At 35.5% G+C, this 26,186-nt stretch overlaps 1 long non-coding RNA gene across 7 annotated transcripts in view; it reads right to left on the minus strand.

The window, feature by feature from the left end:
* The window catches only part of LOC148131493 (uncharacterized), a 155,564-nt gene that overhangs the window by 32,848 nt on the left and 96,530 nt on the right, over window positions 1–26,186 (minus strand). Inside the window, exon 5 of one of the 7 annotated variants that reach the window (XR_015748951.1) lies at window positions 10,425–10,582. The exons of the other annotated variants lie outside the window; for them this stretch is intronic. This is a non-coding gene — a long non-coding RNA (uncharacterized LOC148131493). The remainder of the gene's footprint in view (window positions 1–10,424; window positions 10,583–26,186) is intronic. 7 annotated transcript variants of the gene reach the window in all.

Consider the following 26,186-nt stretch of genomic DNA (forward strand, 5'->3'; position numbering starts at 1 on the left):
TGGAAGCTACATGGATTTTTGCGGGGTTACCATTTCAGAACAAAAGAATCACAAAGAAGCTTTCCTTCCCAATCACAATTCCCATTGTTTGATTGAAGGGATTCAAAGCACATTGACTCAGCCTGATCTTACCAAGACAGAAAGCATAGGACTGTGATGGAGAACTTATAGCATATGTGCTGGAAGTGGCATGCAGAGCCATCTCTCCGGGCACGCCAGCCATCGCCTGTTGCTCTTCTGGGTTTCGGTGCACATGCACCCTGGACAACTGGTCTTCACGCACGTGGGAGTGCCGGAAACCAAAAGAGCATCTCCCCAGCATGCATGCACTCACCGGGAAGTTGAGCTTCCAGTTTCCAGTATGTGCATGCGCGCTGGGAAGCTGCTCTGGTTTCTAGCCCTCACCCGTGCATGCGCATTCCCATTTCAGCACTCAGTGACGAAAAGATTCGCCAACACTGGTATAGGAGACAAGTTGTCCCTCAACTATCTGGCGCTATGCCAGTAATGATAACATAACATGATATAGAAAGTTGATTTAATATGAATATAAATCTAAGTCTAAGAGGGAAAGACGATAGATATTGTGCACAAGAAATATGTATCAACCAACACACTGTACAACTGAAAGAAGGTTTTATTTGTTGTTTTGTGTTTATGTTTGTTTATGTTCATTGTCAAAAAATTTTAAAAAAACTTTTTACAAAAAACAACTATCTGGCGCTATGCCATGAAGCACAACCAATACTTGAATTGTACCAGGAAGCTTACCAATAACCAATGCAGCTCATGGGCAGTAGTATCAGTATAAGTAGGACTAATTTTAGCCTCTAAATGATTTTCAAGAGCAGGTCCATATAGAACACTGCAATAATTCAACTGTGAGGTAACTAAGGCATAAGTGATTATCTAAGGGGTTTCACAATCAAGGAATAGGTACACAATTCCGGAGTAGGCACACCTGGCATGCCAACTAAAGCAATGCAAAGGCCCAGTTGGCCACAACTACTACCTGCTCTTTGACCAGAAGTTGCAAGACCAAGATTCCAAACATCTAAATCTGTTTAACTTCTAAGCCTAGAGAAGTTCAGCCAAGGAGACTCACCTACCGAGATTCCCAATATTGAGTTATAAAATTGCAAAGTTTTTTTGTTTTAAACTATGGTTGACTAATTCCATATGTAAAGGAGTAACATTATAATAATAATAAATGATTAAGTAATATTGATCAATAGTCAGTATGTCGACTATTGATCAATATTACTGTCATTTATTATTATGTTAACATTTTTGTTGCACAGGAATATGCTTCTTGAATTCATAGTTTGATTTCATAGCTTATAGATTAAAACAATAAATTGACCCGTAGTACTGCAACTCTTAGAACTGATAGTGTATGACTGATATGTTCATGCCTTTTTCAAAATGCCCACCTGCTAAATGTCGATTTGGTTTTGTGTGTCTTTGAGAAATTAATTTTAAGCCATCAATTATGCATACCATAAATAATCATACTTCTTCAAAAGAACATTGTAAGCTAGAAAAAATACAATCAAAATAACCAGGAGTTATAATGAAAAATATATACAAAATCTGAGGTATTTTAGATTAGACAGGAGGCTGATAGAGGTGTAGAAAGTTTAAAAAAAACAAATTTCTCCAGTAACATTATATTCACATTGAAGTAAAATGTAGGGAGACTAGGATGTAAGTAATTTGGTTAGTTTTAAAAGTGAATGCACCTTGTTTTGATGGTTATGTTCTGATTGTCAGGCAGCATATATTAAAATCAGCTATATCAGGGAAGAGAGGAATTTGTATCCCTTTGTCCTATTTTAGATGGAAGAGATGACCATTCTGGGATGCAGAATGCTAGACCAAATCACTCACTAGAGCATTGATTATTATTATTTTTAAAGCAAGTAATGTTTTATGTCTATAATGTGAACAAAAGCTTACATAATGTTTTTGTATCTGTGAAAAAGACTAGTGATTGTCTATTAAATGTAAGAGAATGGACAAGTACTGTTGTTCTCCCCATTCTTTTGTATTTCCATTTAGGGACTCTAAATGTCAAGATGGCTAAATGTCAAGATTCAATCACAAAGTTAACATCTTAATTTTTTAACCCAACCACAGATGTCTCAGATTTTCATGAATCTCAAATGATAGTGAAGTTATTTTTTCTTGTAACTGGCTCAAAGATGTATTTTACACCCAAAAAGTTTCCAAGGGTGAATTGTGATTACATTTTGGTTAATTATACAGAGCTGTTAACAATCAAAGGATTTTGTTTTAATGTGCCCATGCTTTTCTTAATATTAACATATTGTCATGTATAAAATATTTGATGAAAAAGATGAGCTAGCTGTTTTATAACCAGCTCTGTACATGTGGTATGAATAACTATGAATTCTTAATAAGAGCATAACACAAGTCACAAATAAACAATTCCAAGATTTTAACAAAGCAGCCAAAAGAAATGATTATATTATATATTCCTAACACCTTCTACATTTAAAAATCTGTTTTTGCAAGTTTACACTTTAGTTTTAAATTACTTGGATTTAACCATCTGAGTCAGCAAAGAAAGAATCTACAACAAAGAGGATTTCTGGAGATGTACTGCCATAGCAAAGGCTGAAACAAGCTGCAGTCCTGTGGGAGAAATGCATATTCAGCATCCTGTCAGTGTGCTTTGCCATTGACTTTCTGGTTGCTAAGGAACAGCTTTGGACAAACTATTGCCTTTCTGTCCTAAGGGTGGGATTCCCAGACTCGTTTAGTTGGACACTGTAAGAAATGGAAGGTTAGATAACATCCATCTTCAAGTAAGAGTTTTTGTATCCAATTTGTGGATCCATGGATAGTGTTCTCACTGAGATCTTGGTTTCTAAAGAACTCGGCTTTATTGTTTCTTTCTCTGAGTAAGAAGTATTGACTTGTCAGGCCACATTTACCCCACTTGCCCACATCTATGTTTCTCCTGGTCATCGAACCCTGAAATAGAAGAAACATTCATGCATGTGCGCTCTACCCAGTTAGTGGCATCTAAGTTAAGCATCATGTACCTCTTTAGTTTGGGCTTAGTATGTAAGCTCAGTACAAGTAATTAAAAAAAATAGAATATAAATTAGTATAACACAAAATATAATAATCAGCACAAGACATTTCCTAATACTATTTTTAGTACTGTATAAACCCATACTGATGAATGAGAAATATGTAAACATGTTTTGTTCAGAAGGTTTATAATTTGGGATATATATTAAAATATCCAAGCACTCATGAACTGATTGAAGAGATGAAGAAGTCTTATATCTACTCCACTCACTGCAATGGATTAAACACATATAAGTTTTGGGATAATACAATTCTCTTTGGGGGAGAAAACTGAAGCAAATTGGTATTGATGAATTCCCAGGAAGAGGCTTATGACTTCCTTTTCTGTCCTTTTACAACTGACATAGTCAGGAATTCCATTTTGTTGCTTTTAGCTTCCCTTGAGTTCCCTTGCTTTTAGCTTCCCAAGTTACTTTTTACAGATATTACTACTTATTCGTACAATTCCTTGGTGATCATGCCTATTTCTCATATCCTATACTGTATATGTTCCTTTTAATTCTTAGTTCATTCAAAATAAGAAGGAAGGAAGGAAGGAAGGAAGGAAGGAAGGAAGGAAGGAAGGAAGGAAGGAAGGAAGGAAGGAAGGAAGGAAGGAAAACAATACTCTAGTGGTTTCTTAAACTGGCTCCCAGCTGCACTTTTATTTGTTAGAATGACATGCAATTGTACTTCCAGTATCTCATTTTTTTAGAAGTTCCCAACCCTCCTGTATTCACATTTCCTTTGACCTCAGAATTTCTGTCCACGGGATCTGACCCAGTATTTCTCTACGGTTGTTGAACTTGGATATTCTGAAATGTTATGTGCATAAAATAACTAGATTCCAATTTTAATTTCAGCAGCATTTGACCCAAGATGACACTTCCTCCCAATGTTCATGCTGTCTTTGCCTCTTGAGTGAAATCTCAGTTCGTTAGGATCACATGCAGGAAAGCCTATTTGCTTCTGGAAAATGAGACATTGAACAAGACGACCACAGAGGAGTTTTAAGGATGTGGTAGTTTTGACTAAATTGATGCGGATATTTTGATATTATCTACCAAATTAAAATGTTAATTTGTAAAGCAACTATATTTAAAATAATTTCTTCTCGGCAACTGAGAAACAGTAGACTGCTTTATGATCTAAATTTCAAAATAAAATATATGGATGGACACACCCACACTCACATCAATTTATCATGTGAGTGAACATTTGTAATTGTAACAGGAGTCTCTTTTGCTCATGTTTGGAGATGATTTGGGGCCAGGCACATTACCAGAAGTGGACGTGAAGGAGGAATACAATCTCCCAGCAATTTCTGTTCTGCCACAGGAGATAAAGAACTAGACTCAATCCACACAGTTAGATTCTATGACCCACAGGCACTTGCATATTGCATCCATTTGAATATCTTGTTTCAGACTGGCATGGGGAAAGCCAGGACATTTGAGACTTATCTGCTTAGCCACTGAAAATTCAGCTTAGTGCTGGTTCTGAGTGCTGAGACTTTATTTCCACGTGTCCAATGGAATTCATATTTAATATAAATTGCCATACAACAGCCTTAAAAATATAAATACAGGTGTTTTTAACATGCTGAATTATACTTGAAAGCTTTGCAGCTGGATAGCAGGGCAATCTGTAGGTGTGTGTGTTTCAGGCTTCAATAGTGGGCATGATCTGACAAACAAAGCCCCACCACTTTTTACAAAAGAAGTTTCAATTCCTGGCCACACCTGCCATTTTGACCTTCTTAACCTTCCTTGAAAGATAGTATATTTTTTATCTCTTTTTAATGAAGTGATTCTCCTGTACTTCCAAAATGACACTAAAATGCCTAAAGTGCATGATTCCTATACATTCTTCTGCAAAACGGTATAGTTAATGATTAGGTGAATTTTATAGGAGTTACTTGGCTACACTGACCTTTGAAGGAGTTATTCAAGCACAATAGCATACACGGTATCACTTCTATCTGTGCATTTTCTGGGTTCAAAATTGAAGCTTGTAGTCATGACATTGAAGCCCTAGACATTAATTAATTAATTATTAATTTATTTAGTTATTTATTTATTTATTTATTTATTTATTTATTTATTTATTTATTTATTTATTTATTTATTTATTTATTTATTGTTTATATCAGGGTCTTCAAACTTGACAGCTTTAAGACTTGTGGACTTCAACTCCCAGGATTCCTCCTCCAGTCATGTTAGCTCAGGAATTCTGGGAGTTGAAGTCCACAAGTCTTAAACTTGCCAAGTTTGGAAGACCCTTGGTTTATATGGTCACTCATTCAACATGCTTGTACAACACATGTAATAAAAGGAACTTTGATGATATGTTTGTGGATGCCATCTTGACTTTTTGACATCTAACCCTACCCCTTGAAAAATTCTTACTATATACTACATTTTACTGGGATTTTTTGTTCGGCAAAAATGCCTATCTATATTTTTTAAAATAGTATTTGAACATAAAAAAATAGGACTCCAGATTACAAGAAGACATCCCTTTCATTGCAGACAGCTGCTGGATGGAAAGTACACTTCTAATTCGAGTTCTTGCTATTAATAGCAGGTGATATAAGACAAATCTGATTTCAGTCATTTACAAGTCAAGAAAGAGAAGAAACAATTGCTGTATAATGAATTGATGAGATTTTACTGCATTAGATATGGATCAGAATGCAGTGATTAAAAACACTCAACTGACATAATGGTGAAGCAAATAAAACCACATAACAAAGTATATATGTGTTTTACACAATGGAGAACAGAATTAAGAAGATAAATGTTTTATCAGTCAATAAAGAGAAAAAGAAATTTAAAAGCACCACAGTTTTCATCTGAAATATATGTTGAGACTAATCATTAATATATAAGCAAATATTCATAATCTACATTTCTGTTTGAAACAATTATAATCAGAGGTGGTATTCATCAGGTTCTGACCAGTTCTGGAGAACCGGTAGCAGAAATGTTGAATAATTCGAAGAACCAGCAAATACCACCTCTGACTGGAGATTTTACAGTATCCTTCCCCTGCCACGCCCACCAAGCTACGCCCACAGAACTGGTAGTAAAAAAAATTGAATCCCACCACTGACTATAATATAATAGTAGGAACAATGTATAATGCTGACATAAGAACAATCTATAGGAAGACAACAACTATAATTATCACAGCACTACCCTTGGTTAATTTGAAAATACTAACATTTTCTTTTTTTGAGGAGAAATCATGCAGACCCAAACTGGATCTGATTGAAAGAGTTGATACCCTAGAAACACGAATAACACCCCTTGACACCATAGTAGCAATCCTTGGATGCTTTAAAAGAAAGATTATCCAACCTTGAAAAAAAAGACACAACGCAAAAAACTGAAGATCCAATAGCTACAAACCACATCTCTACCCAACAACCACAACCCAATCCACAAAAAAACATAAATCAGACAAATAACGATATCCCAATCCTCATCAGAGAAGCTGTTGAGCGCGAACGGAAACATCCAAACGCCATCTTATTTGGTCTAGAGGACATCAATGACAATGATGACATCACAGCTGTCCAAAACATCATGAGTGATTATCAAGCATCAACCATCTCCCCTGGTGAAATACTTGACATTTCCTGCATTGGCCAAGAGCTCAAAAACAGAGATGGCTCTGTGACCCCATGCTTCTGCAGGGTCATTTGCAAAAATGAATCAAGCAAATGTAAATTCATTTATACTATAAATTCACTTGCCAAAAGCAACACCAACCATAAGAACCTCCATTCTTGCTCTGACTTAACCATACAGCAATGTGCCTGCTCCCGTGTACTCCGCACTGAACTCAAAAAATGTCTAGACAATGGAGAGACGGACCTGTACATTGACTACCGTGCTGACTGTATCAAAAGTAAGTCACACAACCCGCAACTCAGCTTTAACCTTCAACCACAACCCTACTTCAACCAATCCACCATCACCCAAGACTAGGCACGCATGCCCCTAACTACCTCAATTCCAACTACTGCTGGCCTTAAATGCAAGCTACTCAATGCAAGAAGCCTTGTGAATAAAATACCTGAATTTCTCCTCCTACTAAATATGGCTAAATTCAACATCATATTTGTCTGTGAAACATGGCTCAACGCATCTCTCCCTGACTCCATTACCAGAGTAAGAGACTACTATCATGTTTACCGATCAGATCATGAAATTCGTAGAGGAGGTGGTGTTGCTATCTTCTATAAAAAGTCCTTACATCTAAAAAACATCCAAGTTACCCAGGAGCTTGCTCTTCCTGAGACCATCATCTGTGAACTATCCTTAAATATCACATTTCGATTCTTACTATGTTACAGAGCACCTGATTATCACATCGAACATGTAAACAAGCTACATTCACTACTAACATGGGCAACATCCTGCCCAACGCTTTTATCTTTCTTGGTGACTTCAATCTACCTCATATTAACTGGACCCTATATGAATGTACAATGAACCCATACATGCAACCTTCTACAATGCTGTTACAAATCTGGGACTGGAACAACTAGTAACCAACAATACTAGACTTAACAACTGCCTCGATCTCATCTTCTGCAATAGTTTGAATTTAATTTATGCAATACAAACTAAAGAACCCTTTTCCAACAGTGACCACAATATGATTGACTTTGTCTCAACATACACCCACACAAAAATCATCACAATGACAAAATCCCCAATTATAACTTCAAAAAAGGCAACTATGATCTTATAGACAATGGTCTCTCATCCCTTGATTGGCAATCTCTATTCACTGGATGCAATACTGTTGAAGACCATTACAACATATTTTTACTTGAAGTCAAAAGAGTCATCAAACTGTATGTACCAACAACAACTCCCAAAACAAAACAAAAAACAGATTACCCATAACAATAAAGAAGCTTCAATCCAAAAAGAGATCACTCTGGCGGAAAAACAAATCTGGTCATGTTGCCAACTTCAAAAGCCGATACAAAAATTTATACCACCAGATAAAGACTGAATGCACCAATTATCACATTAAACAAGAGGAAAACCTTCTACGCACCAATTCCACTCACGCTTTTTACAATTTTGTAAACAACAAACCAAAAGACTCAAGGTCCATCCCACCCGATAGGACCAAATGGTAAAGACTGCAACGACGACACCATTAAAGTCAACATCTTTAACACATTCTTTGGCTCAGTATTTGTAAACAGCAATGGATCATGCCCAGTATTTCCTAGCCGAACCACAGAAAACTACAATGATCGACATATCGATCTTATAGAAGACAATGTTGAAAAAGCACTACACAATCTAAAACCATCTCTATCTATTGGACCGGACAGAATATGTGCCTACTTCTTAAAAAAGCTATCCACTGCCATAGCAGAACCTCTAAGCATAATCTTTGAAAAATCTTTCAGGACCAGCTCCTTGCCTAACCTATGGTCACAAGCCATGGTCATCCCCATCTTCAAAAAGGGAGACCCCAGCCTAGTTGAAAATTACAGACCAATCTCCTTATGCTGCATCACCTGTAAAGTCATGGAATCAATTATTAACCAATCCATTATCCTCCACTTAGAGACAAACAACCTACTCTCTAATAAACAATTTGGTTTCAGAAAAAAACTATCCTGTAATCTGCAACTCTTACACTGCAAAAACATATGGACTACACAACTCGATCAGGGCAAAACAATAGACGCAATCTACAGAGACTTCTGTAAAGCCTTTGATTCAATGGTACATGACAAACTACTCCTAAAACTAAAATCTTACAGTATTTCTGGACAACTGCATAACTGGATAGAAGCATTCCTGTCAAACAGACAACAAATGGTCAAAATTGGGAGTGTCCTATCAAATTCTGTACCTGTCAACAGTGGTGTCCCCCAAGGCAGTGTTCTAGGACCAACTCTCTTCATACTCTACATAAATGACCTCTGTGAACATATTAAGAGCAACTGCGTTCTCTTCGCTGATGATGTAAAGCTGTTCAATACCACAGACAATACTGCTACCCTTCAAAAAGAACTTGACTATGTATCAGAATGATCAAACAAATGGCAACTTCAAATCTCAACAAATAAATGCTCTATCTTACATATTGGCAAAAAAAATCAGAAAACAAAATACAAGCTGAATAGTCAAGACCTTGTTGATGATCCAAGCTCTGTAAAGGACCTTGGAATACTCATCTCTAATGATCTAAGTGCTAGAGCCCACTGTAACTACATAGCCAAAAAGGCATTAAGAGTTGTTAACCTAATCCTATGTAGCGTTTTCTCTGGTAATATCACACTACTAACTAGAGCATACAAAAATTTGCTAGACCAATACTCAAATACAGCTCATCAGTCTGGAACCCGCATTACGTATCTGATATTAGCACTGTTGAGAAAGTCCAGAAATATTTCACAAGAAGAGTTCTCCACTCCTCTACTCGTTGTAGAATACCTTATGCCACCAGACTTGAAATTCTCGACCTAGAAAACCTTGAATTACGCCATCTTCGGTCTGATCTAAGTATGGTATATAAAATCATACATTGCAATGACTTACCTGTCAATGAGTACTTCAGCTTTAACCATAACAACACAAGAGCAAACAATAGATACAAAGTCAAGGTTAACTTCACCAAACCTGATTGCAGGAAATACGACTTCAGCAACAGAGTGGTCAATGTCTGGAATAGTCTACCTGACTCTATGGTTTCTTCTCCCAACCCCCAAAACTTTAACCTTAGACTGTCTACTATTGACCTCACCCCTTTCCTAAGAGGTCTGTAGGCGGCATGCATAAGCGCACCAACGTGCCTACCGTCCCTGTCCTATTGTTTCTTTTATTTTTCTTATATGTACCCATTTCATGTATTCATAACTATGTATATACTTATACCTATTATCTTGTAAGCGACTGACAAATCAAAAATAAATAAATAAATAAATAAATAAAATAAAAGCTGAATTTGTTCCACGTTACAAAAAGTGTAATGCAGGGTTGACTTCTAGTTTTCCCTGAGTTGGATTTAATTTAACTTAACTGAGTAAACTTAACTTCATCTACCTTCTGGGTCAACTGTTAATTACTTGCTTTTTAAGGACTCCAATTATTGGATTAAATTTTTAATGTCTCTGGAGCAGCCTAAATATTTTTTTCCTTATCTGGGGAGGGAAAAAAAAGTCAATATTTTTTTTCTTTTTCTCTTGCTCATAAACAGTACCATGAATATTATGGTACTGTCTCCATATAAGACTGAAATAATAGCATTAATAGTTGATTTTATTCCTTTCTACTTACACATCAAGTTGCTTGATGACAGGTTTATAAGGATGCAGTGACAGTCACAGGTGTTGGGATGTTCCTAGATAATGGCCTTTGAATCTTTGCAGTTCTGAGCAATTGTGCCTGAATTAGTCTGTTTATTGTCTAAATTTGCTCCCAGATGCTTGACGCTTCTGAAAGATTAATACATTAACAACAGCAGTAAAGTCCAGGTTTGCACATCTTCAAGACAATTTTATTAGCAAATGGCATATGAGATTCAAAGGTCACCTCAAGGGAGACTTTTTAAAGTTGAACAACAATATTTATGTTCAGATACTATGCTGGTGAGATCATGTGGTAAATGGTTCTGATTAAATCAGCTAAGACAACCACTACATATCAATTGAAAATTCCCATCCAATTCTTGCTTTCTTTTGCTTGGCAATACAGATTAAAAAAAAAAAAAAAAGCAGGAATAAGACCCAATTATCTCATCATAACCCATGCTTGAATAATTTTGTTTATATGGGCAGCATGTAAATTTAATAATAAATTAAAATAAATTAAAAGTGGTACCAGTTGGAAGTATCCTCCTCTAAGAATATACAGAAAAAATGTATTTTCATATTTCCATTATTTTATTAGCTACTCATTAATTTGATGTGTTTCTATTATATATAAATATCATTCTGACATCTGATCAACAACTTGGAGTTTCATAATTATATACTTTAAATCAGAAGCTAAATTTTCATAATGGTATATAATAGTGATCACTTCCCCAGGTGGAAGCAAAAATAAGATTGTGAGATTCCCTATTTTATTAATGTCCTAGCAAAACAGTAACTCTGGAAGATGGTGATGAAAATAAGCATTATGTTGCAAAGTTTCCTGAAGAAAGACCATCTGGAAATCATTTGAATGTCACCCTGAGCTTTCTGAAGCAAGAACATGGCATAGGTTTGCTAAATAAAACTTTTCAATAGGCTGATCACTTCTTGGAGAGAACTTTTCTTAAATATTCTCACAGTTCTTTCTGGTGTTACTTTCACAAATGATGACAGCGAATACATTTTTTAAAAAGGGAATTAACATAAAACAGTTTCATTGTCACTTCAGTTAAGTATTTCTGATTTTGTTAAGCAATTTTGTAACTCCTTAATGAAATATCAACCTAGTTTCTCACGCATTTTGAAGAATTCATTCATGGGAACCTCTCTTTCTTTCTTTACCCACAACATGTGTCTCTATTTCTTTGAAGAAAATATTACAACAAAAGCAAGTAATTCTTTTGAATAAGAGCACTAGTTCCCATTTAAGGAATTCCAAGGATAAAAAGGTGAAACACATGTATCTATCTGAATTCTTTGCTAAAACAAAATTGTAAAATATTTATTACAAAATATTACATGGCAGAATAAAATTACAGTAAATAAAATTGCACTAAAATAAGCACACACACATGATATATAATGTATATCAAAATGATAAAATGGTGCCATCTGCATTGCATCTTTCATTATAATATAATTTCAGGGAGCTTTACAGACACACAAACACACACAAATTAGAGAAATCTGATTGTGATAGGAAAAGAAATGAATATTCTCAGTCTCAGAATGGAGGCAATTATATTTATTCTAAGTAGCATTACCTTAGAGTCCCATCTGATTAACCACATGGCTTTGAATTCTTACGTTATTTTCTAAATAAGCCCTAACTAGATTGAGTAACAATGCAGGATGAAGAAAGACCTTTATTAAAATAATGAAATGGCTGTGAATTAGTTACAGTACTTTTAATCTCTATAAAAGTACAGTGCTAAAATGCAAGGAAGCATTAATGAAAACACATTTTGTACTGTACTGTTTTTTTAATCATGGAAAGATTAGGGTATAATGTGGCATGATTTTAACAATAAAAACTATAAAAGCTATAAAAAAACATTAAGACAACATCTACCTCATGAAAGCATTAGCCTTCATTCGTTAACAGTATATGATATATCACTATGGTAATCGTTTAAAAAATCTCCATAATAGTGAAAGGTTGAATAATACCTATTCTTGTCTTCTATAAGAGGAATGTGTAATTTTGGACCATTTTGAGTTTCTTGAAACATCACAGGAAATAATCAAAGAAATAAAAAAATGAAATTCTCTAAGCAGTAGAAATTCTTTATTTGAAGACTGCAGAATCTAAGTAGCAGAAATGTTTGGGATAAATTGCTGGGTGTCCACTGAAGTCATGTTGGCTGGGTCATTAGATTCCGAGATCATTAGATTCTGGAGATTCTTGAATCTTGATCATAGAAGCATATCTAATTTCCTCCAGGATATTTCGTGCCTCTAATAGGGAATTGAGGATTGGTTCTTAAAATCAAATACTAGAGTGAAAGAATTAAACAAAATTAACTTAAAAGAATTAAAGCAATGGGTGGAAACTCAAGGAGAGAAGCAACTTAGAACTAAGGAGAAATTTCCTGACAGTTAGAATAATTAATCAGTGGAACAACTTGCCTCCAGAAGTTGTAAATACTCCAACACTGGAAGTTTTTAAAAAGAGATTTGTCTGAAGTGGTGTAGGGTTTTCTGTCTAAGCAGGGGGTTGGGCTAGAAGACCTCCAAGGTCCCTTCTAACTCTATTATTCTAATGTATTCTATTCTATACTGTTCTGTTCTGTCCTATTCTATTCTATACAAAACATTAAAGTTTTATAATACATTTTACTATCTTTTAACTCTTCCCCTGTGATATGCTGAAAGTCTTTTCAATATATTTGGGGGGAGGGGAATGAATAAAATCATGTCCATGAAGTGTTCCAAAGACAATGAATTTAAACTAAGCATATTTGCAATGAACTGGGTCAGAATCTTAATGACTTGATGCTAGTCAATTTTTGTTAATCTGAAGATAGACAGAATATCAGACACGGACAAATTCTTTATCTAAAGCCTCTTTGAATGATTTTTTAAACAAAAGAGCATCTGCATAAATGTACAGAAATATTTCTCTCCCTCAGAAGATTTTATAACTGCGAGAAAAGCCCCATAGGTTATGAAACAGATGTCTTTACACATTTCATGTATTGCTTGTTTTCTGTACAGATATAGCAATGCCAAAACACAATGCCAACAGGATGCACAATTCCATTCTTTATTTGTCTTGGCTCCTCTTATTATTATAAATATGTCTGGATCTGGCTGGAGATGCATGTTTCCAATCAGCTTGGTGGTTTTTAGTTTTCCTTAAGCCAATTAGAAATTAGAAAATCATACTGAAATTTGTTAATTTCTTTCCCTTTGGTTCTCTTTTGTGGGAAACTGGATAGCGTAATGACAATTTAATAACATCAGGTCATTCTTACAAAAACAGTTTGCATAGAGGCTACTCTAGAGAAACATGATTTCAGTTTGATTCTTATGATAATGACTATATTTTTCATTTTATATGTAGTAGCTGTCCTAACTAATTATTTTAAGAGCATGGTTTCCAATTTCTTTCCAATTCTCCCGTTTATATATGACATTTATCTTATGACTGGCACACATTCTGAAGACTGGAAGAAAGCCTAACCTATATAACCTTTCTATATAGTCTATAAAAAGGACACCCTTTATTTATTTCTGTATTTATTCATTCAGCTAAAACATACCTATTTCAAGATTTAACCTAAAGGTTTTCAGAATCAAAGCTACACAGTCCTGCCTTCAGGCTTATAAACTAAAGGATGCAGTACATTAAGATGATGATGGTGGAGAAATAAAACAAGATAACTTGGCCATGAGCTCTTAATGTTTTATGAGCAGTTATTTAAAAAAAAACCTTGTTATTAAAGCAAAAATGCTCCTAAACCTTCAACCAATCCACTGTTTTGGCTTACAGTTGTCTATTTCTAAATTAATTCTGAATTCTTATGATCTTAAATGAATGCTGTTAAGTAAATCTTCCCACAAATGCTGGAGCATTTAGGTGTGAGCAAATAGCAATGAGCTAAACGGGACTTATTTCTAGGTATTATATTGTTAATTGACTTAAGTTTTTTTGGACAACTATGTAAAGAAGCTTACAAAATTAGTTGAAAGAATAGAAGTCTCATTGTTGGTGGGTCCACATTATGAGCTCTAAATTGCAACTCAAAGCCCTCTGAATATAAAACTTATAAAACAGTAAAAGGGACTGAGAAAAGCAAAACGCCAACAAAAATATTAACAGTTTAATACTGGAAGAAAAATCAATCGAGAAAGAAAGAAAGAAAGAAAGAAAGAAAGAAAGAAAGAAAGAAAGAAAGAAAGAAAGAAAGAAAGAAAGAAAGAAAGAAAGAAAGAAAGAAAGAAAGAAAGAAAGAAAGAAAGATATGTGTGGTATGGTGGCGAATACCAGTAACAGCAGAAAAGGGCAACTGAGCACTGAACAGATATAATACCACCAAAGCAAACTATAGAACAAAATGTATGATTAGCATCTGGAGCAACCAGACTTCTCTTGGGAAGATCATCAGAGGTAGATGATGAAATGAAATGACTCTACACTGCAAGGCTACTTACGGACCTTTGGGTAGGCTTCGGAACATGGCATGAGACCTCAGTTACTGAACAGAAAACAAGTGAGGGCTATTGTACAGTGGGGCAGAAAGTTCTCTTCAAGGAAGGAATTAACAGATCATAGACTTATGGGACTCACTAGGTCCATAAGACCACTGACTGGAGTTTGATGCAAAAATGGCTTTAAAAGGCAGACACAGAGTTGCAGAACAACATGCTGCTAAACAGTTGCACATGATGCTGTTCTCACTCTAGAAGTTTCCACATAAATTATTTCACAAATTAGTTTCTGCTGAATTGCTTCTTTCTTGATTTCACTAGCCTATTTTAGAAGGTGCAATTGTTAAAACATTGCAAGCCTGAAATCCTTCCTGATGTTACTCCAGAAAGTTTCCAGTATATCCTAATCTACTTTCTGTCTCACTGAATTAACATTTATTACCTTTAAAGTACCAGTACTTTGAAACAAACAAACATTTAAACAGATTATAAGCATTCCACCTGCCACAAAATGGTCCAATGGCAATACTTCAGCCTAACTACAATCTGTAGATGTTTTGGAAGACATAATTGAAACTTGATTCATTACAACAGTTAAGTATGGAGATTGAGAAGGCTCAGAGTTTTTTTCTCCAGCCCCCCACCCCTCCAAAAAAGTTGTAGTTTACATCACTAAGGGTTTATCTGGAAGCAGCTTAGATTAAAATACATCCCAACAGCAAATACAGCAAATCTGTATTTTAAAGAAATTTAGAATTCTATGCAGCACAGGCATGTTTAAGCTTGGCATAACTGAGATTACTTTGAGTTTTCTATCCTTTAAGGATTATATTTTAGTTTTCTATTATTTAAAGATTATATTCCTCACTAGCCCCTGGCTTAGGTTTCTGACTACTTCCTGAAAATCTAAACAACCTACTTAGCAAAACATTAGCATATCTATAATTCTTGATCTCAGACCTGCATAAAAAGAGATACATACCTTCAGTATGTAAGATAAAATGGATACCCAGGACAAGCTTTGTGCAATTAGTTGAATACAGGAAACTTTTGGTTACAATGGCAATTGGGACTGGGATTGCTGTTGTTAAATGATGTAGTCATAAAGCACAACATCATGTGACCACATTGTTTAGTAATAGCAATCCCTGGCAGTCCTCATTGCCTTTGTAAATCCAAAGTGTGTGGGATTACAGGAAGCAGGGCGAGGCAGGAGTCCCAGATAAGGAGTGTAGGGGTGCTGTGAGGGTGTGTAGGTGTGTGGCCTGGGAAGGCTTGGTAGAGCTGATGCCAGTTGCATACAAGCCAGGGCAGGGTGGGTGGAGGATTCATGTGTGCGTGCGTGTGCGTATGCTGTTGGTGGGAGAAAAAGTAGGAGCAACCTTACTAGAGCAACCTGCAACCTTCCCTGCTGGCCTCCCCATTGACTTTGCTTGTGGGAAGCCAGTGGAGCTCATCAATGTTGTCATGTGACCACAATTCCCTGTGGCATCATAATCATGACCCAAGCACCCCAGTGTCTGGATCATGATTATGAGACCATGAGGGACCTTAGATGGCTTGAACTTCAAGGGTCAGTCATATCTTACTTTTTTCCAGTGTTGCTTTATCTTTGAATAGTTATTGGGTGAATGAACACAAACTGAGAATTACCTATAGTATCTCCTAAAATAATTTCTCAAAAAATTAACCCTTGATTACCCTTCTCAATAACCCTTGATTATCAGTGTCTCTTTGCTTTATCTCTAGGAGGTCTCAGGAAAGAAAAAGCTTATTTCCCATCATATTCCGTCTTTTCCAAAATATTATTTATTTATATCTATCTATCTATCTATCTATCTATCTATCTATCTATCTATCTATCTATCTATCTATCTTTGGTTATTCGGGTTTTCTCCCACGTAAGATTGGAAGTATCTAGGCAACGTTTCGATGAAGTCTCATTCATCATCTTCAGGCTTGTGTCTTCAGCTCTGTGCTTCTCAGAGAAAACCCGAATAACCAAAGATCCACATACAAATACCCACGAGAACCTCAGAAAACACACACACACACACACACACACACACACACACACACACACATATATATAAATATATAAATATATAATGGATATTGACAACCATTTCATTGTAGGTCTCTTCATGGTTCTCGCTCCTGGTCATGTGACTCAGATCACTGCATATACAGACTAACCTGAGCTTCCCATTGGAGACAGACACATGTACCATATACACATAATAGATACGATATCACTACATGGAAGAAAATAAAGATGCTTCTATGACTGCTGCCTATATATTCTAGGCATTAGGTTTTTTTTTTTAGTGTTTAAAAAAAACATCTTTGTTCTTGCCAATTTTTATTATGGCTATCAGAGATTCTTCAAAATCTGGTAACAAATCATAATCTATAGTGTACAAAAATGAGTTATTAAATATTCATATTTACTATGTTAAACTAATTAAGTTTTAATTATTTTAATTCCATGGAATTCTCTTAGCAACATTTTTCAGAAGTGCTTTGCTGTTGTCAGTCCTGGCCTTAACTACTACATCTGACTTTCAAACCAGGGATTATTGATATCTATACCATAGCTATAATATAACTTACATTTTAAACTAGTTCACATATAGAAATTTTTTTTTAAAATGGGAGGTATTTTTTTCTAACGTGGAATAAAATTCTTTGAAATCTATATATTACTAAAACTCTCATTATCATGATATTTAATTAAGCAAAATGGTGTATACATAGAACAACAATTTTTGAACCAAGGTACTTCAATTAGGCTAACTTATAGAATATGTTCAAATCTGGGAGATGTTTTCTAAGAATGAAATTTGGGGAAATTGTGGCTGTTTCATTGCTAGTGGCTGCTACTATGTGGTCACATGATCTTCATTTTCAGTGTTCTGTGACAGTTTCTCAGCCAGTCTTGCAATCCCTCCCTTCCTCTCCCACTCAGCAACAGTGACTTACCTGCCTCAAGGAAAGGAAAGAAAAAGGAAGGGATATTTCCAATATCTCCTGCCACAAATATTATGAGGAAACTTAATGGGAAAGCCATAGGAAGCTGGGAGTTACTCCTACTCCTACTGCTTTTTTGCCTGTCCTTGGTTATTCTATTTCTAGTAAGGAAATATCTCTGAAACAATGACCCAATGGGGCAAGGATTGTCTGGTATATTTATATTCCTTCCTAATTCTATCAATTGCTTTTACAAATTGATATTAACATTTTGAAGGCTTTAGAATTGGTAGGTTCAAGTTTGGCTTAAAGATAAGGAAATATATAAGTATTACCTGTTTAATTTTTGTTTAAAAAGTCTTCCGATTCATTCATAATTTATGTTAGAGTTCAAGCACTTGGTGAAGTATATAAATCTAACAGATGCAATAGATTGATGAAATGTCTCAATAGGACTGTGACCCCACATGAATACCAAACCAATATTGTGTTCATAATACCTCTTAGTTCCAGTCCAACCCTCTTCTCATTGGCATCCATTACATATGATAATATGCAAAACTCTGCAAAATGTATGCAGATGGTGGATATTGACTCAGAACAGTGCTATCTGTGAGTAAATAATTTAGAAATAATACTTCTATGTGCACTAAATCTTGAACTCATTCTCCCCCCCCTCCCCAAAGACTTAGGTGGAGAATCATAAATCAAATCCATTTGTTTTGCTGGGATGGTTTACAGAAGGAGATTTCTACTACTATTTGTTTTGCTTTTCTTGAAAGATAAAAAGGAAAACATCACACATACACATTTTTTTTTTTACTTTAAAGACAGGCAGGATATAATTTCAAAGGCCTGTTTGTTTAGCTACAGATGCTTTTGCTTTGGAAAAGTCTTTGAATATCACATTTATTTCAAGAATATATTAAGAACAAGAAAAGAAAGGTTGTAGTACTCTACTTCCACAACAAAAAATGTTTACATTTAAGTGCTTGTCAATTCATATATAGCATTATATAGCATATATAGCATATATCTTACATTATTTGACAACAGCAACGAATTATTTGACCACAGCAAATAGCTATCTCTTAAACTGTAATTCCAGGTTAGGCTACCCATTTAGTGTAATTTATAAAAAGTGCTTTAATGGTCACAGTGTAATTACAACTATGCAACATTAATGTATAAATCTACGCATTAATATGTATTCTCCTTTTGAATTGTTGCGAGGTTTTTCAGAGCTGATAAAGGCTTTGAAAACTATACAAAACTACTCTATGATTGTTCCATGGTCATTTTGTCTCCTTAGAAATCCTAATACACACTAATAGGCCAACTTGTTGAAGGACTTTTCTATTTATATTGCTTTAGAAGGCAGATTTGTGGATATAAATAAGTTTATATTGTAGGATCGCACTCCCATGCAATATTAAAAGATAGACCACAGTCTATAGCTCCCTGTTTAATGGTCTGTTTGATTGATGGATGGTATTTAGACCTCCTTTTAGTCATACAACTGCCAAAGAAACTTACCATCAACCACTATTTAAACAGAAAAAAAAAACATAAAAAAGATGAGAAAATAATCAGTTCTTACAGTTTCAATTAAGAATTATATGGAATGGAAATAATTTAGGATAAAGGAAGTCAAAGTCAGCTAATAAGTATTCAAGACAGAGGTGGTGTTCAGCAGGTTCTGACCAGTTCTGGAGAACCAGTAGCGGAAACTTTGAGTAGTTCGGAATACCACCTCTGACTGGCCCCGCCCCCATCTGTCTCCCGAGTCCCAGCTGATTGGCTGGGTCTTCTTTTGTTGCCCTGCATAGAAGAGCAGAGCTTGAAAGCAGGTTAGTGGGGTGGGGAGGGAATGAGGATTTTGCAGTATCCTTCCCCTGCCACACCCACCAAGCAATGCCATGCCCACTAAGCCACACCCAAGAACCGGTAGTAAAAGATGTTGAATCCCACCACTGATTCAAGAGCAATATAATCCTCTCTGCCCTTTTCTCCTTCCATTGCAGTATAATAGAGTGTCTGCTTTTGGATGTCCATATTTGGAATGAGGAATCTGATATAATAGAGAGATCACCCTTTTCACCAATGTTCTTTATGTATGAAACACATCTTTCTTTTCCTAAGATGATCATTTATTTGGCTAACTGTGGGGCTCACTGCAGCATTTTCTGATCTGTAAAGTAGATCTTCCAAACTGTCTTAGTTTATCATCAAAGAGATGTAACATTTTCTGTATTTGTTTTTCTTTTGAACACTGTAACTTACTGTGATTCCAAACAACAGAACCTAAAAATGTGAAACTTACAATAAATGAACAATAGTAAATAATGCCCAAAATATACAGTTTTATGAATATTTAAAATTTCTGTCCTTTCCTTTAATTCACACTGGAGTACAACTGAGTCTCCTTCAAAAACTGCTAGGAAGCCATTTGTAGTGCAATTTTGTCCCTAATAACAGCTGATGTCCTGTCCACATCCCATTCCAAACTCTCCTAGTTCCTTTAATGGAAGTGTCTATAAAGATCCTCCTTAAAATATGCTTTTCAAGCACACTTAATGTCTTTTAATGTCTTTCCAATTAAATCCAGATGTGAAAAGTTAAGGAACAGTTCTCAGGACTGAAAAAGATGACATAAATCTTGCAGCTGACAGAGATCCCACTGAGCTTCATTGGGGAAATTCACAGAGGACTTGTTGTGGGCCAGGAAAGCTGCTGGGTATAAAGACAGATGTGCACACTTCTATTGAAAATGCTGAAATAAAGGAAAGACTTTTGAAATAGACCAGGATACTGCAAATCCTACAAGATCAGCCCAATCCTGTGGGTATCGCATGCACCCAGTGAGCCTGTGATCTCTCACAGTTCCCCTTACCCCAGCAGAGTTAATTAGTACAGTGAATGCTACACATTTCACAGGAGGAAGTCCTTCCCCTCCTTTCTCTCTTAATGAATAAAGGATCTCCTCTTCTACAAGAACATCACATGCTGTTTTCAGTGGGAGTCAAAAGGATTGCACATTTTGCAGGATGTGTTCATCACCCTACAGAATCCCAGCCAGTTTCCTATCCTTACCCAAAGCTGTCCACAGCCTGTTTTTTGGAGATTAAAAGAAAATGTCATATTAATTACAGATTTGCACTAATCTGATGAGAATTTATTTACTCCTCAAATTGAACAATGTTGCTATACTGTTTATGCAGCTGGCAACTGCCATGATTTCCCAAAGTAATTTCTACAGAATGTTTTTTCCTCAATAGGTGTTAAAAAGTGGATTTTCCTCTATGTTATCCATTTAAGGGAACTGAAAAGAATGTCCATAAAATTCAGTTTCCTAGGAATTGTAGTGGTTGATTCTAAAGCTACCAAAATATATTGCAATTATTCTGAAATCTTTCCATATTCAATTAAATATAAAGGTAAAAGGTAAAGATTTCTCTGTCCAAATGTGTCCGACTCTAGGGCAGGGTGCTCATCTTTGTTTCTCGGCCAAGAGAGCTAGAGTTGTCAGAAGACATTTTCTGTGGTCATGTGGCCAACATGGCTATATGCCAAATGCACATAGAATGCTGTGAATGCTCCAACACTGGAAGTTTTAAAAAAGAGATTGTCTGAAACATTTGTCTGAAATGGTATACGGTCTCCTGCCAGAGCAGGGGATTGGACTAAGAAGACCCCCCAAGGTCTCTTCCAACTCTTGTTATTCTGCTATTATCTTCCCAGCAAAGTGGTACCTATTAATCTACTTGCATTTGCATGCTTTGAACACGGGCAGGAGCCGGGGCAGGAATGGAACCTGACCCTTTTGTATGGTGCTTGAGTCTCGAACCCAGGCTATCCATCTGAGAACCCACTTGACAAGCTCAGTTTCTTTAACCACTGAGCCATTGCACTCCATATAGATACATACTATTTATATAATAATATAAATTTATAAATATATATAATTGTATATATATGTAAAAATAAATAAAATCCAAGCACGAATGCAAATATAGGTGTTCCGGATAATTTTGCAGGATCCAATCTGGGTTGGTCACCAAGACCAGAGGGTTAGTCTTCCAAGCTTTTGGAGCCTGTCCTCAGAAACTTCTCTCTCACCAGAATGTCCGAAAGCTCAGAAGACTAAACCTCTGGTTCTGATGACTGACCCAGATTGAATTCTGCAAAACCAAACATTGTTTTTATAAGACCTATTATATTATAGTGCATAGGACACGTGAATGACTGAATTTCCAAAAGAAATATTTTAAATACTCTATGGCAAATGAGGCATTTGGCTTTAAGTGTCTTAGCATTACAAAAAAGCATAATGAGCCACATTATCAAGCAGGGTTAAGCAGACTTTGACAGATGATGATACATTAACTGTTCTCAAAGATTAGGGACTGAGTTTTGCAACAATTTTGCTTTATGCAGTATCCTAGCCTGATCATTACTGAAAGGAACAAGAGCTCTCTTGTGGCTCTAAAAAATTTCGAATTTAGTCCCACTGCACAGAACTTCCTCAACAGTTTCTGTGCAATGTAATTTAATGTGATTTTTTTTAAAAAGGGGAAGGATAATCATATTAACTACGTTAATCACATTCATTTGAAATTTTAACTTCATCAAATTTAATATTTGTCCAGTCCCTGCCATTTCTGTGTCTTTAGTCTTTCTTCCCTTGGAGGTGCTGTCCTCCCTTCAAAGACCATGTCTTACCCCCCAAATGTTGTGTGCCTCTTAAATTAAATCAAGAAATTAATGTTTGCAATAGTAACATCAAGGGATATTGCAGATGTGTGTATCCCTTGATGTTACTATTGCAAACATTAAACATTATTGCAAACATTGCATATATATATATATATATATATATATATATATATATATATATATATATATATATATATATTTTCTCTTAAGTTTTGCAGGTACTTACATGTATGGTATTCAGCTTTGCCATTCAGCTTCGTCAGACGAACACAATATAGAAGCCTGATGATGGCAGATGAGATTCTGCCGAAACGTTGCTACAACTTTAAAAGCACAACTATAATGACGTGGGAAAATACCTGAACAAAGCTGAATACCATACATATATATGACTGTATGACTGTAACATTGTTGCTTGTATCCTAACGATTTTTATTGACTATTTACTAGTATGATTTGATTGCTTATTGTACCCTATGACTATTATTAAGTGTTGTACCTTATGATTCTTGACTCTTGATGAATGCATCTTTTCTTTTATGTACGCTGAGAGCATATGCACCAAGACAAATTCCTTGTGTGTTCAATCACACTTGGCCAACAAAGAATTCTATTCTATTCTATTCTATTCTATTCTATTCTATTCTATTCTATTCTATTCTATTCCATTCCATTCCATTCCATTCCATTCCATTCTATTTCTATATCGCACTGAAAGTATCTATGGCTCAGAAAAAATAGAGTGCATGGGTATGGGCCAGTAAGGTCAAAAGCAATAAACTGTACTCAGAGCTTGGACAGGGATATGAAAAAAAGGTCACGTTTGTTCTCGGTCACTGATTTATTTAACCCAGGTTGGCTGCTCCTGCTGTAAACTCTAATAAGTTCACAATGCCAAGTAATCCAACTTTCAATGTTTGGCAGCTAAGAGTTGAACATTAAGAAAGTGCTGGTGAAAATAAAATAGGAAGATTGACTGTAAGTGTTTAACTCTGTCACTGGAATGCACTAAGACAGATCAGTTTTGAAATTGTTAGAAAAGGTTTGTTTGATTTCTCTCTGTTAGATTAAACATAGTGTCTGATTTATCTTTTCTCCCTTGAAAATTTCTGGCAATATGAGGGACCAAGAGAGTGCTAATAAACCCGGTGGGTGCTGTTGTCTTTTCAAGAGGGTGTAGTACTACTTCATCATAGACCGGGATAATACATCTCAAATTTCAACCTCAAGACTCTTTAGTAGTTGCTTCATCTGGTGCAGAAAAGAATATTTTTTAATAGGGAGAACACAGAAAAACTATCATTTTTTACAGTTTTGTATTTTTTTTAGTAAACTATTATTATCTAGATTTCAAGTTTTAGTTTGATTATATTGTGTAATTATAGATAAATGATATGTTTATAAGCACTTCAGGTTTCAGTGACTAAACAAGCTGGTCCAAACAGTTAAAAAAAGCAGAAAATCGTAAATTCAACCAACAATTTTTTTTGAAGTACGGATATTTTCTAGATCCACATGGGGTATCTTTAAACTCAGTATTACGTTTTGATGGACATGAAAGCAAAAATTATATTAATTTTTTAAAAAATGTAATTTCACATATTAGATATATAAGCAACAATGTGAAATTCTAAGATACATTTTCATGGACTCTGAAACTCTAAGCTATTTGAATAGCACTTGATTGATGGAAATTTTTCCATAACTAAGAAGGACACAGGAAACTAATTGCTTCTGCTCCCCATTAGGAGAGAACTAGATAATGTGAACACAGACAAGAATTGTTGATGGACAATTATTTGCTACCAGGCATTTTTCCATCTGGCTATAACTTATTTGACACTGCTTAACCCAACAACTGCAGCCCCGCTTTTTCTCCAATTATCCAAGAGCCAACGTAGTGTAGTGACTATGATGTTAGAATAGGAACAGGAGACACCAATTATAGTACAACAATTATTGTATAGGTAGGGAAAATTGGTTGGGTGACTTAGGGCCAGTTATTTTCTCTCAGCCCTAGACTGGGAACTTGAAAAATCTCTATCTGCTAACCTGCAGTGGGCCAGCTTAGGTCAGAACAGGATCCAGTGCTTTTCAGTTAAGCCTCCATCCCACTGTAACAGTCATCTCTCAGAAACAGATATATTGCCCTTCATTTTGATGTTCCACAAAGCAATCAGGCCCAACTCTTTCACAAAGGTGTTAATTGTTAAAATTGTTGCCAGAGGAGGGATGCCAAGGAATACTTTATTGAACTGTATAATTTGATTCCATTTAACTGCATTTGTTAAATTTTGGCTGCCTTCTACTTTGCCCACAACAACAACTCTGTTCAAGACTATGTTATAATCTAGTCTGGTCAAGACATTCAGCTGCTCTGCCTGGTAAAATAAGTGGTCTTCCAGAAAGTGCTTTGCATTTTGTTGGGGAAGTTATTTCTGTTACTCATTTATTTTTTAAAAGCTTGTTAGTGGCTTTTGCAGTTCAAATGACAGAGGTTTAAATGTAAAGCCTGGGGCTGAAATTAGCCCATATAATCTGTGTATAATATGCATATTCCCACAAGAAATCTGGTATGATTATTCACATTTGTCCACCACCTGGTCACCATCTGGTCATCATCTTGCTGCATGTTTATAAAATTTGTGTATGGCAGATAGACCCTGTGAATATACACTAAAATGTGTGATTCCTTTTTTTGTTCCTCAGGTTTTTAAACCACAAACATCTGGTTTATTTGCTCATTCATTGAAAAAAAAATGCTGGTGAAATAAATTTTGATTCAATATGTTATAATCAGTACATTATTATTGTGACAATCTAACAGGTGTTTTGAAGTTCAGTTGCATCAACATACCTACTTACTTAAATACCAGACTGTTAAATACATGAGAGAATCAGTTGTCATATGCCTTCTTTTCTCTTGCAAGCCAATCTAAGTATAAAACCATCAACCACAACAAATCATATGGAATGTGTATTTGTATTTGTGGAAAAAGAAGAATTCTGGATGAGTAAGAAGCTGACAAAATGAGTATGAACCTAAAGTTGTGACTTGGTATAAGAAGGCTTCATTTATTCACAATAAAGGTATTATTATTAAAGACAAGGAAGTGATACTATTTGTTCAGTCTACCTACGAAGGTCAAGCAGGTTGTGGAATATGTCTCCACAAAGTCAACTCAATAACTTCTGAGAACATAAGAAGATGATTTAAAACAAGTCAAGCTATGGTTCATCTAATTCAAGACTGGACAATCTTTTGAAACTGCAGCACTTAGTATTTGGAAAGAACTTGAAGACTACAGTGGAGACAATGATGATGAAAAGAAATGTGGCTTGGGTTGTTAAGTTCTCTGGTTTGGGCAAAGACTTCTGAAGTATGTTTGTAAATTACTACCAACCTGCCTTCCATTTAAGACTTGTATACTGCACGAGCAGAGGTGGTATTCAGCAGGTCCTGACCAGTTCTGGAGAACCAGTAGCGGAAATTTTGAGTAGTTCGGAGAACTGGCAAATACCACCTCTGACTGGAGATTTTATAGTATCCTTCCCCTGCCACGCC

The sequence above is a fragment of the Notechis scutatus genome, chromosome 3 (genome assembly GCF_049901735.1).
Source record: "Notechis scutatus isolate UNSWTSFEM ecotype Mainland chromosome 3, rNotScu1.2, whole genome shotgun sequence".
Taxonomy (NCBI): domain Eukaryota; kingdom Metazoa; phylum Chordata; class Lepidosauria; order Squamata; family Elapidae; genus Notechis; species Notechis scutatus.